Raw genomic sequence first — 19588 nt, 5'->3', positions numbered from 1 at the left:
ATTTAGATACAAGAAAGTAAAAATAGGAAAATAATAAAGCCAACAATAAAGTTAGTAGAAATTAATATCATACAATCATATATTATTGTCACAGGTGGGAGCAAATTTGGTTCTAATCTTTCTGCAGCCAAAGAAATAGAGAAAAACAATAATTTTATAAATTTATTGGATAAAGAAGTATGACTTTTCCTGAGAAAGTGCATTTTTTTCTTTTCTGTTCTCAAAGGGAACAGTGTTTGGTGTGGTAGATTACATCTTCAATATCTTAAAATTCTATAACAGCTGAGTCTCATAATATTTTCAATAGCTTGAGGGTGAATGTCAAAGCACACATTCAGAGTAACTCTAATGCCATCAAGCTAGGCAGAGCTTCTGAATGTTGGCTGCAATGACATTTGGGGCCTGGATGACTTTTTGTTCTGAGGGGTTGTCCTATGTGTTATAGGTTATTGGGGAGCATCCCTGACATCCCTCCACTAAATGGCAATGGCAGCCTTCCATCTACTCTTGCTGTGACCACCAAATGTGTCCTGTGGGGAAAAAATTCCCACAGCTGAGAACCCCTGAGCAGTGGTAATTAACTAATTACCAATTATTCAGCTACAATGGTAGAAAATGCTGTAATAGACAGGGCTGGGGCTTAAGAAATGCTTTCTGAAGGAAATAAGATCTAATTGGAGAACTAAAGCCTAAGGCATTCAGTTCAGTTTCAGTTGTTCAGTCATGTCTGACTCTTTGTGACCCCATCGACTGCTGCATGCCAGGATTCCTTGTCCATCACCAACTCCCGAAGCTTGCTCAAACTCATGTCCATTGAGTTGGTGATGCCATCCAACCATCTAATCCTCTGTTGTCCAGTTCTCCTCCTGCCTTCAATCTTTCCCAGCATCAGGGTCTTTTCCAATGAGTCAGTTCTTTTTGCATCAGGTGGCCAAAGTATTGGAGCTTCAGCATCAGTCCTTCCAATGAATATTCAGGATTGATTTCCTTTCAGATTTACCGGTTTGATCTCCTTGCAGTCCAAGGGACTCTCATGAGTCTTCTCTAACACCACAGGTCAAAAGCGTTGGTTACACAAAATGTGGGATGAAGTATATTCCAAAAAGGGGAAGAACGTGTGTGCTGGCCTTGAATTAGTAGGGCAGGCATAACTAGCCATTGAATCAATACCAATGACCAAGATGACAAAATCAATTTCTTGTCATTGTCCAACCAAGAAATGTTGACTGAGTAGTGGTCTCCTGGCACTCTGGAAGGTGAGGTCAAGATTTTTTAACTAGTAACTTTCAATCTGGTCAAGAAAGCTAAAATAACAGACAATCAGATCAGATCAGATCAGTCGCTCAGTTGTGTCCAACTCTTTGTGACCCCATGAATTGCAGCACGCCAGGCCTCCCTGTCCAGCACCAACTCCCGGAGTTCACTCAGACTCACGTCCATCGAGTCGGTGATACCATCCAGCCATCTCATCCTCTGTCGTCCCCTTCTCCTCTTGCCCCCAATCCCTCCCAGCAACAGAGTCTTTTCCAATGAGTCAACTCTTCGCATGAGGTGGGCAAAGTACTGGAATGAGCTTTAGCATCATTCCTTCCAAAGAAATCCCAGGGCGGATCTCCTTCAGAATGGAATGGTTGGATCTCCTTGCAGTCCAAGGGACTCTCAAGAGTCTTCTCCAACACCACAGTTCAAAAGCATCAATTCTTCAGCGTTCAGCTTTCTTCACAGTCCAACTCTCACATCCATACATGACTACAGGAAAAACCATAGCCTTGACTAGATGAACCTTTGTTGGCAAAAAGTAATGTCTCTGCTTTTGAATATGCTATCTAGGTTGGTCATAACTTTCCTTCCAAGGAGTAAGCGTCTTTTAATTTCATGGCTTCAGTCACCATCTGCAGTGATTTTGGAGCCCAGAAAAATAAAGTCTGACCCTGTTTCCACTGTTTCCCCATCTATTTGCCATGAAGTGATGGGACCGGATGCCATAATCTTCGTTTTCTGAATGTTGAGCTTTAAGCCAACTTTTTCACTCTCCACTTTCTCTTTCATCGAGAGGCTTTTTAGTTCCTCTTCACTTTCTGCCATAAGGGTGGTGTCATCTGCATATCTGAGGTTATTGATATTTATACTGGATAATAATTAAAGATTATTTGGGAAGTAATTACTCTGTTAAACAGGACAACAGAAAAGGAAGAGGCCAGTATGAGCTGGGGAAATTCCAAAGAGCTGTGATGGAAATTGCCATTTGCAGGGGTGGTCTGATTGTGAAAACGAAATAGTAGAATGAGACACCTACTAGGATATGTGCATGCGAAGTTGCTTCAGTCTGTCTGACTCTGTGAGATCCTGTGGACTGTAGGCCATCAGGCTCCTCCGTCCATGAAATTCTCCAGTCATGAATACTGGTGTGGTTTGCTATGCCCTTCTCCAGGGGTTCTTCCTAACCCAGGGATTGAACCCATGTCTCCTACATCTCTTGCATCAGCAGCCAACTTCTTTACCACTAGCGACATCTGAGAAGTTCACCTCTTAGGATGGAAATAGCTTAAAGTGGCTGGAGATAGAAGTGAATTTGAGTACTAGTCAAGGACATACTGAGTGTCACAGTCCTTGGTTAGGGATTCAGGAAATTTTGGACTCCCAAAGCCAGTCCTATCTTTTCCAGGGCCAGGAGATTCTAGCCTTGTTTGCAACATTATTTTAGGAGCAGGTTAAAACTGACATGAAGGTTAGCAGTCAATAGGAAAAAAGAACCTCAAAAACAGCTGCTATGATAGAGGCTGGGGCAATGGTAGAATCCCTGCAGAACTGTCATGGTGACTTTGATAGGTTAGTGGCTTAATTAACACAGAAAAGATTTTTACTTTGGATGGGGGGGCATAATTGTAACAGGAAATAGCCTCGAAATTTTGGAGTCCAGAGCAATTGCCCCAATTATTTTTCCTCTCTTAGAGATTAAACCAGACAGGATTGACCCTACTAGGATGTGTGTGTGCTATGTCACTTCAGTCATGTCTGACTCTTTGAGACCCTATGGACTGTAGTGCACCAGGCTCCTCTGTCTGTGGAATTATCCAGGCATGAATACTGGAGTGGGTTGCTATGCTCTCCTCCAGGCTTTATAGAAAAATAGATTAGAAGTTGACATCATACACAAAGTTTCACAAACCATTAAACCTCCCATCTACATCCCATCAAACCTCCTACATCCCACTCCTCTTTTCCCATTGAGATGGCTTTTATTCCTGAATTCTAAGCTATGTTGAAGACATAGTAATTTTTCCTGGGCATCTCTCATGTACGGGAGGTTTACATGCTAATAAACTTCTTTTTTTCTCTTGCAAATCTTCCCTTTGTTACAGGGATCTCAGCTATGAACACAAAAGGGCAGAAAAGTTATTTTTCTTCCCTACCAAAAATAAAAAAATAGGTGATGGGAGTACCAGCAGGGAGGTCAGTCTTGAAAGTGATTTGATGGGCAAGAAAAAACATTTATGTTTTCTAGCTGAAATGATGAATATAATGTTATGATAAGGTGAGTTTGCAGTGATGCTCTGGAAGAGAGGGAAAACGGGGCCAGGAGCACCTGCCAGTAGGTATTTAAAACAATCAGTTGGATACCTGTGGATGCAGGATCACTGGAAACTGGGAATAGGAGTCAGAACAGTTTGAATTGCTGCATCAATACAAGTACTTTTCTACTCTACATTTCCTGGTTTGATTTCTTAAATTGTGTTTAATCAGTGGTTTGCTAAATACAATTTATGTTGTATACCTTTCCTTCCGACTCACTGTATCTTAATTAAAGCTAATTGCATTCTTTTGGTTTGTGTAGTAGAAACCAATTCTGGCTGGCTTAACTCAGAAAAAAGAATATAGAGAGATTGAATTTATTGAATTCAGTTGATTTATTTATTAATCTTTGCTATTTATTGAATAGCAAAGTAGAGCCTTAAGAAGTAGGAAACCAGGTCAACTCTGGGATGCTCAAGAATATTGTTTGGTAGTCAATTTTCTAACATGCTTCTATTCCAAACACTAAGCTGTCAAGAATCTCCTTTTTCTCTATCACAGATCCACAAATTCAGGGAGAGAAAATCTTCCCAATCCAGGGTAGTCCATGAAACTATTTTACAGCATTGGCATGTGGCTGCTGAATGTCTATACCCTGTTCAGAAGGGAAAGAAATTCTCAGAGAAGGAATCATTCTGAGCTGTGAAGATGAGGGTCACATCCTAGAGCTGATGGGGTGGTAAGCAGGAAGGGAATGCCATAGCAGTCTGCTCCAGATACACATTCCATTTGGGCTTAGCAGCACAGAAGAAAGAATGCAGAAGTGCTAAAGAGCACATACCAGCTACCCTTTAAGATTTCCCCAAACTGTCATATGTTTCTGCTTACGTATCACATCACTCTGTGTGTGATATGTACAAGGCCTGCATTTGTGCTTGGTCTGTCCGACTCTCTGCTACCCGGTCCATGAGATTTCCCAGGCAAGAATACCGGAGTGGGTTGCCATTTCCTCCTCCAGAGTATCTTCTCAAACCAAGGAGTCAAACCCGTGTCTCCTGTGGCTGCTGCATTGGCAGGTGGATTCTTTAACACTGAAAGCACATGGGAAGCGCATTCTTTAACACTGGGAAGCACATGATATGCATCAATACAAGGGAGATTGTGAATGAAGGCTTTGTTCTTGGTTGCAATTTGCCTAGCTAAAAACTGGAATCATTACCAGGGAAGAAGTGTAGAGTGGGTATTGAGATAAAGAGCTAGCAACTTTTTGCCACTCTTGGGGAAGTACATTATACATGTACACATACGCATATATACACACATAAATATATGTGGATGCGTATGTAGAGTATTATGTAAATGTGTGTATATGTATGTGTATATACATATATATACACATATATGTAGTCTTTAATATTTTACCTGGTGTTTCCAGGAAATGTAAACACTGAAAGAAGTTATTTCATAATTTTTAATTCAACCATTATTTATGATGATCTTGTAAATTGTAGTCTGTGGAGATGCTTCATAAAAACAAGTAATTGATGATGAACTATTCTTAGGAAATGCTTTATGCAGTTCTGGAGGATACAGACTGGGGATGCACATCAGCATGTTAAAAGTCATAGAAAGGTCCATCAGTAAACAAGCTTAATAATGTTAACTTGTAGTAGTTTGAACCTAAGCACATTTTTCTTTTTGTAAATTTCTATCAATAGTACATGTTTCCATTTTGAGAAAACTTGAGCTAGCACAACCCAACTAGAAATTAGATTAAAGAATAAATGATTGAATTAATAAATTAAGAAACATAGTTTAAAAACCATAGATAGGAAACATGTTTTGTGTTTAATTTTATAAATTATATTGACATAATATTTTATTGTTGAAAGTACAGGGAATTATAATACAAAATGACTGCTTTAATTTTTGTCAAATAAATTTTATTTTAAAAAAATTAACTTTGAAATGAATAGTTAAAATTTTGTTTTCAAATTATTTCAAAATTAAAATTTAGGATATCACATCTATACTTTTACTTACAATAAGTTGAAATATTCAGATATAATGTTGTATGACCTATACAAATTACCTGAAAACTAGTTGTCATGGTGTTTACAGAGACAGCTCTATGAATTCAAAGATTGTCACTTTTATGCAGCATCCTTTGGGCAAATCATTTGTTTTTAGTAGTCCAACATTTTAAAAGTAAAAATCTCATTGAAGTAGTTGTCCTTTAATTTTCTTTAATAAGATGGAAAGGTCATTAAGTTTAATAGGTCTTAAATGTCCCTGTTTCTCACACCTTTGCAACTTACAAGGGAAACTAGTTTAACTGTCTGAAAATTCCAAAGGCAGTATTACATTAAATGTATGTTGTGTAATTGCTTGTGGCAAATTATCCTATTGATAGAGAAATATGTACTCAAGTTTCATGTGGTTATTATTTCTTTGAACATCAGAAATGATTTTAAATGAATGTCTTCAAAGTAATCTTTTGAAATGAGTTAGCTGTCTTTAGTTTGTAAATTACACAATATGTACTATTTTCAATCAAATAGTGACCACTAGAAATCAAAGAATTTGTATATTAGAGAGATGACTTTCAAAGCTCACTGCTTGAAAACTCACCTAGAAATTAGTTTTATTTTATCTCCCAGATGCAGAGGTTTAAAAAGATGTGATGCTATTGAAATTATGTTTCAGTTTTTTAAATCAGCTTTTCATTTTAATTCCTGTAACAGTGAAGAGAGACTTGAGAACAGACTTTATTAGAACTTGAAATTTTCCCCCAAAATGCTTTGTAAATAAACTCATTGATTAAAGTTTTGAGGAAATGTTATATTTTTGGTTAAGAAAACATTAAGAAAAAAACTTTTCTTGTTATAACTCCTATTTCCAAAAAATGTCCATTGTCATGAATATAAAAGTTGGAGTAAGATTTATATAACTTTTTATCTTTGAGATTTTCCTTGTCTCAGTACATGTAATTTCATAAGCACAATTAAATCTTTTCCTTGATAACACTGATTTTGAAAATGTTTCAGAGGCATAATTTAAGAATTCATTTATGGTGTATGAGAACTGTTATTAACTTGAAATTGATTATAATATTTGAGTTTGTGTAGATCACTTGATCTCTTTGAGTCTCCATTTATTTGTAAAATTATTAATCTCTGAAGTCCATTCTAGATTTCACATTTCTTCAGATCTAAAAACTATGACACTTCACATTGTGAGTTTGGAAGATGTCAAAGATTTGAAAGATGATCATTCAGTCTTGAATATACTGTAGAAAACTCTTTTAAACAAATTGTTGTTATTGTTCAGTCGCAAAGTCCTGTCTGACTCTTTGCGACCCCATGGACTGCAGGGTGCCAAACTTCCCTGTCCTTCACTATGTTAGGTAGTTAGAAGAGGAGACAGGAGTCCAAAATGGCAGTGGCTAAAAGACAAGGAAGGGAAAAGCCTGCGAAAATAGAACAAAGGAAGGTCAAAAGAAGGTCCGAGGACCGGAGTGAGGACCTCAGGTAGAACAAACAGCATGGGGCAGGCCCGGGGGGGGGGAGGAAAAACATATGAAAAGAGGAGCCAAAGGGCTCACTCCCTCGCTCTCTCTCTCTCTCTTTCTCTTCCACTCTCCCTCTCCTTCCCACTTGCTGGGGCACTCTTCTCTTCATGTCTTTGGGTCGGCATGCCCTCACTCCTCCAGGATGGATTCTCCTGCTATTTTCTAAATAAAATATAGCTGTAACACGGAGCTGTAATACTGATTTATCTAAGAGCTATAACACGGTCTGTTCAAGACCTGAGAGCTGTGACGCACTGAGGGCTTTAATGTCCGTCACTCCAAATCTTTGTTGCGATGAGACAAAACCGAGAATACACTCGCCTGACAACTATCTCCCAGGGTTTGCTCAAATTCATGTCCATTGAGTCTATGATGCTATCTAACCATCCAATCCTCTGTCACCCCCTTCTCCTTTAGCCTTCGATCTTTCCCAGTTTCAGAGTCTTTTCCCATGAGTCAGTTCTTTGACTATATGGACCTTTGTTGTCAAAGTGATGTCTTTGCTTTTTAGTACACTGTCTAAGTTTGTCATAGCTTTCCTTCCAAGGAGCAAGCATCATTTATTTTCATGGCTGGAATCACCATCCACAGTGATTTTGGAGTCCAAGAAAATAAAGTATGTCACAGTTTCCACTTTTCCCCCTTCTATTTGCCATGAAGTGATGGGACTGGTTGCCATGACCTTAGTTTTTTGAATGTTGAATTTTAAGCCAGCTTTTCCACGCTCCTCTTTCACTTTCATCAAGAGGCTCTTTAGTTCCTTTTCACTTTTTGCCATTAGAGTGGTGTCATCTGCATATCTGAGGTTTTGTATAACAAGAGAAGCCTCAAAGCTATCCTCTAACTTTTCTTGAATTGCTAAAAATAAAACAACAGCAAAGAAGACTTTTGTCAGGAAAATACCTGTAATTTGACCATTCTAAATCAACAACCTTTAATGTATATGGATTTTTTATGGTAGCTATACATGCTTATATGTATTTTATATATTTATTAAGATAGCATGCTGCTAAGTTACTTCAGTCATGTCCGACTCTGTGCAACCCCATAGACGGCAGCCCCCCAGGCTGCCCCGTCCCTGGGATTCTCCAGGCAAGAACGCTGGAGTGGGTTGCCATTTCCTTCTCCAATGCATGAAAGTGAAAAGTGAAAGTGAAGTCGCTCAGTCGTGTCTGACTCTTCGCGACCCCATGGACTGCAGCCTACCAGGCTCCTCTGTCCATGGGGTTTTCCAGGCAAGAGCACTGGAGTGGGTTGCCATTGCCTTCGTAATGTAGCATAATTGGGTATTTTTAATGCTACTGCTGTTACCAAATGTTTTGTAAAATATTGCAATAAAGTCTGTATAGTTATTTCTTTTAGGTAGACATAATATCACTTTATAAAATGTCATAATCTACTCAAACAATTCTATTATGCTAAATATTTACACTTTTCAAATAATATCGCCCAGCACAAAAGAGCATTATGGGTAGAGCTATTTTTCTGTTGAATTATTTCCCAGGAGTAAATTACAAGATCCTATAGTATGAACATTTTAATTTCTCTTGTTGTAGAGTCTCCATTGTTTTCCAAAGATTTGGAGACAATATCCTGTGCCATTATAATTGTATATATACCTTATTTTGAATAATTTATTCCTTTTATTCAACAAACATTTATTGTACACTCAGTGCATCCAAAGTCTTGAGTTGAACAAGTGAGCAAGATTTAAAGCTAATCACATCTTCCGGATTATCCTAAGGGCTGGGACAAGATACAAGACATTTGGTGCCATAAAAAGAAACCCAGGGGATGCAGGGGAAGAGTTTGTTTTAGAAAAGCATTTCACAAACTCTATCACAGTGAAGCACTGAAACATGATCTCTTTAAAGTCTGGTTTCAGCCAACACTGACCTCTGTGCAGCTTCCTGGTGATCCATCCAGCTCACTCTGCCTCTCCCTGTAGACTGCTTATGGTACAATCAGCTTTTCCAAGTGGTCTTCCTGCTTATTGATGTCCTGTCTAAAAAAATTCAACAGATAAACGCAGTGCTGGCCTGAACAGCGATAGCAAGGTAGCACAGCTGTAGCTTAGCCAGAAGATTATTTTAAAATAGTCGGGTATTATTAAGGCTTCATATTTTCATCTCTATTTGAGGAAGAATCACCAAGTCAACAGAGCTTCTTTCATATTCCATCAACAGCTGCTGCATCCCAGCCTACAGACAAATGCTGCACTATTTAACCCTTTTATGCTTCCTCTCCTATTTATTAAATTTCAGAGCCTTACTTATGCTATTTCCCTTAATCCTCACCACCTCTAGGTCATTTGTTATTAACTCCTTTTTAGAGATAAGGAAATGGAGGCTTAGAGAAATTAAGAAGTCTGTTTAATTTCATACAGTTTGTAAATTGTGGGTCTGGGAATCAGACCCAGAACCGATTGACTCTGAAAACTTTCCACTTGGTGCCACTGCTCAGTTTTTCCTTTGATGTCCTTGGATGAGAACAGAGTCTGTAAATGGGCTTTATTTCTCACTTATTTTCCCTCTTCTTGGTGACACAATCAATTTCTAATGTTTATTGATCATCAGTTACCATCTATGCCCTAACCAATTGTCTCATTTAATTCTCACAACAACCCTAAGAAGTAAATACTATTGTTATTACTATTTTGTTAATCCTCAGAACAACCCTAAGAAGTAAATGCTATTGTTATTACTATTTTGTAGTTGAGGAATTTGAAACGTTAGAAAAGTATAATAAAATACCAAGATTCCTTAGTAATTAGGTGGAAAAATTGGGAATAAATTATCTCAATAGGGGTTCAAACTTATTGTTACAGAATCAAATCATTATATTAATCACGAGTTAGATCAATAGATTTAAGGTTTTAGCCTTGAATATATCTTTGGCCCCTGACTAGGGTTGAATTGGAGGGGCAGCCAGGCAACAACCTTAGACCTAAATCTACAAGCAACAATAAAACATCACTGAGGTAAATTAGAAAAATAACTATTGCCAATTAACTCAGGTTTCCACCTTTGGCTGCTGGAGGTTGAACCACCAAATTTACAGCAGGTACATGAGTCTCTTGATAATTGTGTGAGATGAAATTTTGTAACTGAAAAGTGCATGGTATAATGCTATTTATCTAGAATGGAATTTTAGAATCTTATTGTTACCTTTATTCTGAGAGTTGGCTAATGACATATATTAATAATTAGGAATTAATAAATACTGAAATAAAAGACATCTTCAAGTAATTAAAAATGTTATGTTGAGCATTTAGTACATCTATCATATTTTAAACATGATGAGATTCAACCTTTTTTTTTTTTGAAACAGTTAACTTCTTTGTACCTAAACAAGTAAATTTTGAATAAGAAATTTAAAGCAGTTATTTTGTAGGACAGTACAGTGTACTCTTGTCCACTGTGCCTCAATATTTTCTCCAGCTCCTGCTCCTGGTAACAGTAGACTTGATCTACCATCTCTGATTCCTTAGGCATGTTCTGTGTTGGCCACTGTCTACAAGATACATGGAGTCCAGTTCACATTTTTTTTGTTCAAAGGGAACTTAGAATTTTTCTGTGTTTGGAAAGGTTCAGCAAGTATGATATATTAGATTCATGTAAGTTAAATTATGTGTAAATAGAATCAGAATAGATCTCTGTAGATATAACACATTAAAAACTTTTAGGAAGCTATACTCTCCACTGGCTTAAATATTTTATCCTGGGGATTCATTTCAGTCCTACCAAAAAATTCTTGCTGTAAAGTGCAAGGCTCTGAGCCAGGCATCACAATGGACACAGGTAATAGAACATACTTCTTTCTCTCTGGGATTTTATATTCTAGAGGGCTTGACAGAAACAAGTAACTCATGGATCAAGAAGAGCTTTTTAATTGCCATTTTGAACCACAGTCAATGTGCTGTTTGAGGATGGAACTTCTAGAGATCATTGACATTAGTCTGGTTAGGGAAGACAGTAGAAACAGCCTTTAGACGGTATTTTAAAGAGCATGGGATTTACCAAGGCTCAGGTTGGGGTGGGGGGAGAGGAGTAGGAGTAAAAAGAGAAGGAATGCTTCAGTTGAAACACTTACACAAATAGTGGAAAGGGGATAGCATTGCCTAGGAAAAGACTTGTAGATGAAATGTAGCTAGGAGTGGAGCTAGTGCTTAGTAGAGGAAGGTACGGCTTAAAGACCATGGAAGTAGTGTCTTCAGATGGTACTGTTGCCGGAAGACTACAGAGTGGTAGCATGTTCAGGGCATTTGCTCTTGTATGTTCCTCCAGCAGTGAGAGTATAGCACATTATGAACTATTTTCCAGATGGTTGGCTAAGGCCAGATGAGAAATATGCAGACAGACAGTATACTCTCCATTCTTTTCCTTATTGATATACTTTTATTTATTGAATCATTGACCTTTTTTCCTATTGTCCTCCAGTTCCAGACTCCAAGGGCTGAATCACAAACACCATCTCCCCATCCTTTTGTTCACCCAGCAGATATTGAGCACCTGCTGTGTTCTACTTTCCGCACTAGACATTGGAGTTACAAGCAAAGGCTCTGACCTCAAGAAGTTTGTGGTAGTCTCGTGGGGGGAAGATAAATGCTCCCAAGTAATTAATGCTCCCAAGTGCATGTTGTTCTATGAGGCAATAGAAGGGAAATGCATAGCTATGACTTTATATTAAGAAAAAGGTGATTTTTTAATTTGAGTTACAAAGGATAAATAGATGTTGTTCAAATGGAGAAGGAGGAGAAGGAATGACAGCCATTGAGTGAACTCTGCTATGCAGCAGGCACCAGATTGGGTTTTATTTTATTTCAGTAACATCGGTTAACCATGGGAGGAGTTGTCTTATCTCTATTTTACAGATAAAGAATGGGATCAGAGAGATGAAGTGACTCTCAAGATTAATGGGCAGGGTTGAAACCAAAACTGAAGCCTAATCTGCAAAATCAAGACTCATGGTAGTTCCACTCTGACATTGTGAAAGTGAAGATGTTAATTGCTTAACAATGAGAGAGAGGGAGAAATAGGGAAAAGGCCAACCCCAGCTGTGGAGGAAGCAGTTTATCTAATCTGTCACTGTCTGCTGTGACTCACCATGGCAGCCGTCTTTCATACTAAAGAAGTGTTCAATGATCTGGACTTTCAGTCATCTTCTCAATAGCAACTTTCACCTGTCATATTTTCCCTATTCTCAAAGCCTCTTGTTCTGCCAATATGGCAATGAAACTAATGGTTTTAAATAGGTTGATGGATAAAAAAAAAAATCAATAAAATTTCCCAATCCATTGTCTTTAGCACATCAAAATTATTTTAGCTCAGTGTTTCACCAGAGTTTGGATTTGGTTGCCTACTGTAGGGTGTAAACATCAGTGTTTTGTTTTGTTTGTTAAGTATCCTGGATAATTCTAGTATGTAGCCAGGGTGGGGATCACTAATGTGTATAGTGATATGTATTTTTCCTCTTGCTATGACTAGTGCCACAAAAGGATCAAGGCAAACATATGAATAGAAAGTGCTTTCTTGTTCTTTACCTTAGTGAGAAATAGACTGAAAACAGACTTTCCTTGGAAATTTCTACTAACCTGCTGCTGCTAAGTCGCTTCAGTCGTGTCCGACTCTGTGCGACCCCATAGAAGGCAGCCCACCAGGCTTCCCCGTCCCTGGGATTCTCCAGGCAAGAACACTGGAGTGGGTTGCCATTTCCTTCTCCAATGCAGGAAAGTGAAAAGTGAAAGTGAAGTCGCTCAGTCGTGTCCGACTCTTCGAAACCCCATGGACTGCAGCCTACCAGGCTCCTCTGTCCATGGGATTTTCTAGGCAAAAGTACTGGAGTGGGGTGCCATTGCCTTCTCTGTCTACTAACCTAGTAATGCATATACTCCTTTGGTTTGAAGATGCTGAATCCCGAGTAGGAATTATGTACTTGAAAATATGGGATGGGATTGGTAATCCCACCCTTATCAACATTTTATTGATTTTGGCTTTTTTGTGAAAAGTTAGAATTGACTCACTGATGCAATGAACATGAAATTGGGCAAACTCTGGGAGATGGCAAGGGACAGGGAGGCCTGGTGTGCTGCAGTCCATGAGGTTGCGAAGAGTTGGATATGACTGAGTGAACAACAGCAGAATTGACTCAGATCTTAAAGATTTGTTTTAAGGATATGATAAATTATTTAACTAAAAGGCTTTAGTTAAATAATTTATATTATATTTATATTAAATAATATATTAATTTAGTAATTAATATATCGAATATTAAATAATATGTATTACCTACTTTATTTAGCTAAAGGTTTTAACTAAAATACTATTTACATAGTGAAAAGTTAGGAGTATATAGCCTTATGTAGGAAGTGAGTTCTGTAACATTGGGGGAATAATGATGCTTTAGACCTTTGCATTATGTGAAACAATTTAGACCTCTGCATTTGCATCTCTCTGCTTGATCTTCCTGGTCTTAATCTTTGTGATGTGACGAGGATCAGGAAAAAGACAGAGTGTAAATATTTGCTGTCTGTGCCACAGGCCTGATCCTTTGTCAGCCATAATAGAGCATAAAAATGCATGAATGTCCTCCACTCCTCCTTAGCTAATGTCCCATTTGTATCTAATGTTATAGACACCATTGTAAATTACCCTTAAATTAAGAATTTCAATCTCTCAATAACAGGGTCAAGTTAATAACTCGAGTTTAAAAGGAAGCCATCAGGCCTTCCTAATGCTGAAGCAAATACCATTCAAATGTGTAGACCAATATGACTTTGTCTTCATTAATATAATAAAATTATTAGCACCTGGTTACCCAGAGACTAATACCAGTATGCAATTGCTTTTTTTATGATTATTACAATGGTGATTTATTCTCTTTTAACTCCTAAGCATTCTCTTTGGAGAGTACTTTTTTCTAATGTTTATGAAGAAGCCTTAGGCTCATGAAACGATATTTACAACTCTCAGTATTAGGATGTTTCTCTATTTTGTACCCACTTACAACATTCATAAAACATCTGCCAAAGTGCTGAAATCAGCTTTGGGAAAGTAAACTGATGGTGCCCTGTGAAATGAGGAGGTTTGAGAGCTTAGGATTTGGAAGGCTGTAATTGCATCCGTACTCACACTGTAATCTATATGTTGAGCACTGGGACACGTGGTGACTCATGAGAAAACACTGATGTCCACATAAGCCTCCTGTAAATGAAGCTACTGTGCTAAATGGAAGCACGAACTGAACCTATGCACACACACTTGCAGAGACTCAACAACTCCAGAAGCAGAGTTGGAAAATGCTTCCAAGAGAGTTTAAGAACTTAGAAGCTTCATGACCTATATTCATTGTTTAAATGGTGAAGTAAGGTATCATTAGTGATAGCCTTTATTTCCACTTTTGTGCCCTCCTGATATTTGCTAGTGATATGGCCATATCCTCAGATTTGAAGTTAGAAATCAAAGCTTTAAGAAAAGAGCTAACTTTCCTGAACGCAGGGAACCAAATGTAGAATCCAAGTATAGAATCTATAGTCTATAATATTATGATATAGTCAATCAGATTAGGGACAATTTAATATAGCAGGAAACCAGTCAGCTGCATTGAGTCAGACCCCAAGGGTTCCATTAAAATCAGATGAATCAGAGCAATATGGCTGCTAATCTTGTGCTCATCCAAATTATATATGAATAGGCTGAGCCTGCAGATTTGGGTTGAGAAAACTAAATGCAGTCTCCCCTTAGATATTTAGTACACAAGCTGATTGGCACATTTCTGAATGGGCTTCAGTTAGAGTCACTGAATGAATTTTGTCAGGAACTTCCCGGTTCCTCTCAGACATACATTTAGAGATCAATCTGTCATTTTTAATTTTTTTTTGTTGTTTGTTTGTTTTTGATTCACTTGGTAGGAAGGCTGATGTAAAGAGTGTACAAAGATTGAGTCTATTTATTCAGTCTGCCGGGGTATGCCTGAGTTCATCAAAGGTGACACACAACTCCAAAATGTTTTGCTTTGGTTAAATACTTCCTACCCAAGTTTTTTGACATAGACTTCATCAAGTCTCTCTGGATTAATCTTCTCTCAGCTAACAACGGTAAATCACAGCAGTATGATCATTAAAAAAGATTTTTTTCCTGGTTGAGATGAATACCTATTTGAAGATGCTACAGCGTGTAGTGGGGAGCATTCTTATCAGCAAGGATAATGGAAGGTTTCTGTATAAATCATTTCATGGGAGACAAGCAGAGTTTAGGTTTATTATGAGTTGGAGGAATTGTAGCAGCACTTAGCAAAGAGTATCTAAGACACATGGAACACTTAAAAATATAAATATACCACTGAATTATTAGGCACCTTTTCTTGTTGAAATTACTCATGCAAAATTCCTATTAGTTTCAAACTGTCTGCTGTAACTAGTGCATAGAATTATATTTGACCTAGGTCCGCAGTTGGCATTTTTGACCACTCAGAAGTGATACTATTGATAAAAGAAAAAAACAAATTAAGAGATTTCCAGGCAAAAATACTTGTCAGATTCACAATGGAAATTGTAAAAGTACCTTTGCAGTCAAATTTGAAACAGAATACTTTATTTTACCAATAATGTGTCAGTGATACTTTAAGGGGAAAGACATTTGATGTATGTTGATTTTATGAAAACTCATCATGTCTTCAGTTTTTCAGTCTTGTGTTCCAGCATTGTAGAAGCAAATCAATATCTTGGTTTCCATATATAGTTTAGAATTTATCCACACTGGAATGTGGAGAGAGGCAAAAAACTGTGATTCTGGGAGAAAATTAGCATTTTGTTGATCACCTGTTTTGAACCAAGGTTATGATGAATATTTTTATATATTCATCATTTCAGTTTAGCTTGTGAAGGATTTGATGCCCATTGAAATTAAGAAACACATGTACAACTCCCCAGTTATACAGTATAACAGAGCCAAGAATTTGTCCAGAACCAAGTTCTGGTTAACAGGCACTGCAGAAAAGCACTGAAGTTGAATCTCTCAAGCCATAGTTTTATTTCTGACTCATCCAAATTAAACCAGCATTTACTGGGCAGATAGACTGTGCAAAGTACTGTGTTCTCATAGTTTACAGTTGAGTAGGTGATAAGGAAAAACATCTTGCATGCTCATGTATATACAAGGAATCATTTCCTGCCCCACCCTAGCTTGGATTAGATATGCTTTCTGTATGCCCCATGTGGCATCCACACAAATGTGGATAATTTAGGTTATGGTATAGTAACAAACAAAACCCAAGATCTCAGAGGTTTGATAAATTATATGCTCATTTCTTACGTATTCTACATGTTTATCAAAGCTCTGCTAGGAGACCTGTTCTGCATTGTTTGCACTGCATGACCCAGGTTTCCAGGTCAAGCTCCCTTGGGAATGTCAGTACTATGGGAAGGGAAAAAAACAAAGGTATGGTAAATTGTATCCTGGTTCCTAAAGATTTCCTCCAGTAAGCGGTTCATACCACTTCCACTCCATGTCATTGGTCAAAGTAAGTCACTCAGCCACCACTAACTTTAATAGGGCAGGATGTACAAGGTGCCATGTGCATGGGAGGAGAGACAGAAGAACTTTTTGATGATGCTAACCACCGTCGTACTCTGTTTTTCCTCTGGTATAGGACTCATTAGCCTTTACTGTAATTGTTATTTAACAGAAATTCTGCCACGGTTTTATTCTGTTTTTGTTTTTTTTTTTTTTTAAGAATTATTTATTGCAACAGTTCTCAGTTGTGGCACACGAGATCTTCATAGCATCATGTGGGGTCTTTTGTTGTGGCTCACGGACTCTAATTGCGGCACCCAGGCTTTATAGCAGGCATGGTAGTTGTGGCAACATTCTATCTCAGGAAATTCTATCTCATATCTTTGTCTAAGTGTGATTCCTTTCCCCTTTTCATTTTGAGATGAAACTGCAATCAGTAGAGCCTGTATCAGTGTTTTTACTTGGCATAAAACCATTTACTATCTTGTCCTTATCCTCTTGTTGAATGAATTAGGGGATTTATAATTTTTGAAACTTTAGTCTCTGAAAACCATGAGGCCCTTTGCGGCACTTGGGATCTTAGTTTCCCAACCAAGGATTGAACCCATGCCCCTTGCATTGCAAGGCAGACTGTTAACCACGGGACCACCAGGAGAGTCCCTCCTTATGTTCTTTATTATGTTTCCAACACCTACCACAGTGTTTGGTGTCGTCAATATTTGTTGAATGAATGGCAATGCTGTTCTGTTTGCATATTCACAATAGTTTTAGAGTCTATGGTCAGGTGGAAAATTTAGAAGATCCTTCAGTATCTGGATTAAGATCTCAAGAAAAATCCTTGGGCTATTCCAACATATGATGCCACAAAGGATATTTCAGGGGAAAAAAAAAAAATCAAGTGAAGATTCCAATGCTCTAGAGAGCCTGAGTTTAACTTCAGAAAATGATTGGAAAATGTCCACCCATCTTTCATGAAATGAGGGCTTATTTTTCCTGCTTGTCAAGTTTTGTTGCACCAATCACATATAAACAGTCACATCCAAGAGACATGTTCATCGATTATAGAGTGCTCTAGCAGCATTCTATCTCAGGAAACTTCATAGCTTTTTCCAAGTGTGATTCCTTTCCCCTTTTCATTTTGAGATGAAACTCCAATCCAGTATAGCCTGTATCAGTGTTTATACTTGGCATAGAACCATTTACTAACTTGTCCTTATCCTAAAAAAAACATCTTCTTCTTGTATGAATTAGGGGACTTATCATTTTTGAAACTTTAGTCTCTGAAAACCATATTTGGGGTAGATTTTAGTACTACAGAACCTCTTCAATATATTTAAAAACTTGAAATTTACTTGAGATAACGTTAAGCATACTAACAAAACAACCAAAATTCCTTTGCTTTGAGTCATATAAACAACCTCGAAAACCTAGTTATTTGGTCAGAAGCTCTGATTATAAGTTATGAATAGGAGTAAGTAAGATTTAATAAAAATTAAATTCTTCAAGATTTCAGGTTGTTTGGAAGACACATTTTTTAAAAAGTTGGGCTTGTTGGTTATTATATATGCGGTAGATGGGTAACTGCTCCACAGAGACTCCTTTTGATGTATTTATAGGGACAAGAGTGCTTACCAGGCAAGGGATGGAATGCTTGAAGACACTTGTGTTATTTGAAGTCCTTCTTACATGCATTCCCCTGCCATCCATCTTTGTTTCTTTGTTGAGTGGGAAATGGACTGTCTAACCCAATGTTATTGATCATGGATTATTGAAAAGTGAGTGAAAGGAAGGGGAAGACAACAAGAACAGAACAGAGAAGGTAGAAGCTGTAGAGGCTGGGGGTGGGGGGAGGGGTGGAGATAACGAGGAGGGTGAGGGAGAAGGAAATTGTGTTCTCTGGAGCTGCCCAATTCCTTCACTCCTAGAGCTAGGATTCCTAATTTTTAAATAAGTGTTGTTTCCATAAATTGTTTGTTTTTCATTGGTAACCTGAGCAGGACTGTGGTTTTGGCAAACAGTGACCAAAAATAACCTTATTAGAATAATTTGTGTAAACAGTGAGTTCTCATCGGGCATCTAAAAAGGAACTGATGTGCACTGAACATTTTAGGAAACACGTCTCGTAGACAGTTGTTTCTGGACTGGCTTTTGTTTTCTCACCTTCTGGCATGCCCCGGTGGTGACCCTCTTGTCACTCATGAGGCGGTGAGGACTGCTATGAACTGCCCCTTCTTTTGATATATTCAGATGCTTTAAAAAGAAAATGAGACAAAAACAATCGAAAACATCAACACACTCTCCCCAACCATAAACCACTGCCTTTGCTTGACTTGACATGAATATGGCCTTATGAGTTCTATTAGTCACATCTTCAGGTATTTATTTTCTTTATGCAGTTTTATTTTTTATTAGTAATGTCTTAGAAGCTTTTAATAACTCAAAATAGACAAAGTGCTAATAACAGCTTGGATTAGACGCCAGGTCGTCTGATTTTAGAGCCGCTTTACCCATCAAGCAGCTATGGTTACCAGGATCTTTGATCATAGCTGGCTGTAAGGGTATTTAGAGAATGCTAAGGTTCAAACTTTGAATTTTTTGTGTGCATATGTTAACCCTTTAAATATCATTATTAGGAGGTTCACACGTGTATTGTGTTCTCTCAAGAATAACCTCACTCAATTTATTTTCTCCTAAAAGCATAAGCTTTTCATGTTCTGCTTACAGAATACTAATCTTGTTTTTTAAGAGAAGCTCATCTACTATTAATAGAAAACATACTGTCTTTTCCCCTCTTTAATCCATTGTTCCAGACACGTATTACCCCATTAAATTCCTACTTGAGCACCCTGGATGGAAAAATAATTCCGAGTGTATTGTACTTAAAGAGAAGCTTGGATGAATTTAGTTACCAGACTAGCCATGCCCTCTTCTTCACAACTGACCTTCTTCTCAAGGCTTATATCTATCTGTCTTTTTTTTCAACCTGTGTCTA

Source organism: Bos mutus, chromosome 8 (assembly GCF_027580195.1).
Source record: "Bos mutus isolate GX-2022 chromosome 8, NWIPB_WYAK_1.1, whole genome shotgun sequence".
NCBI lineage: Eukaryota > Metazoa > Chordata > Mammalia > Artiodactyla > Bovidae > Bos > Bos mutus.
The sequence above is the reverse complement of the archived record's forward strand: the minus strand, read 5'-3'. Positions refer to the sequence as shown.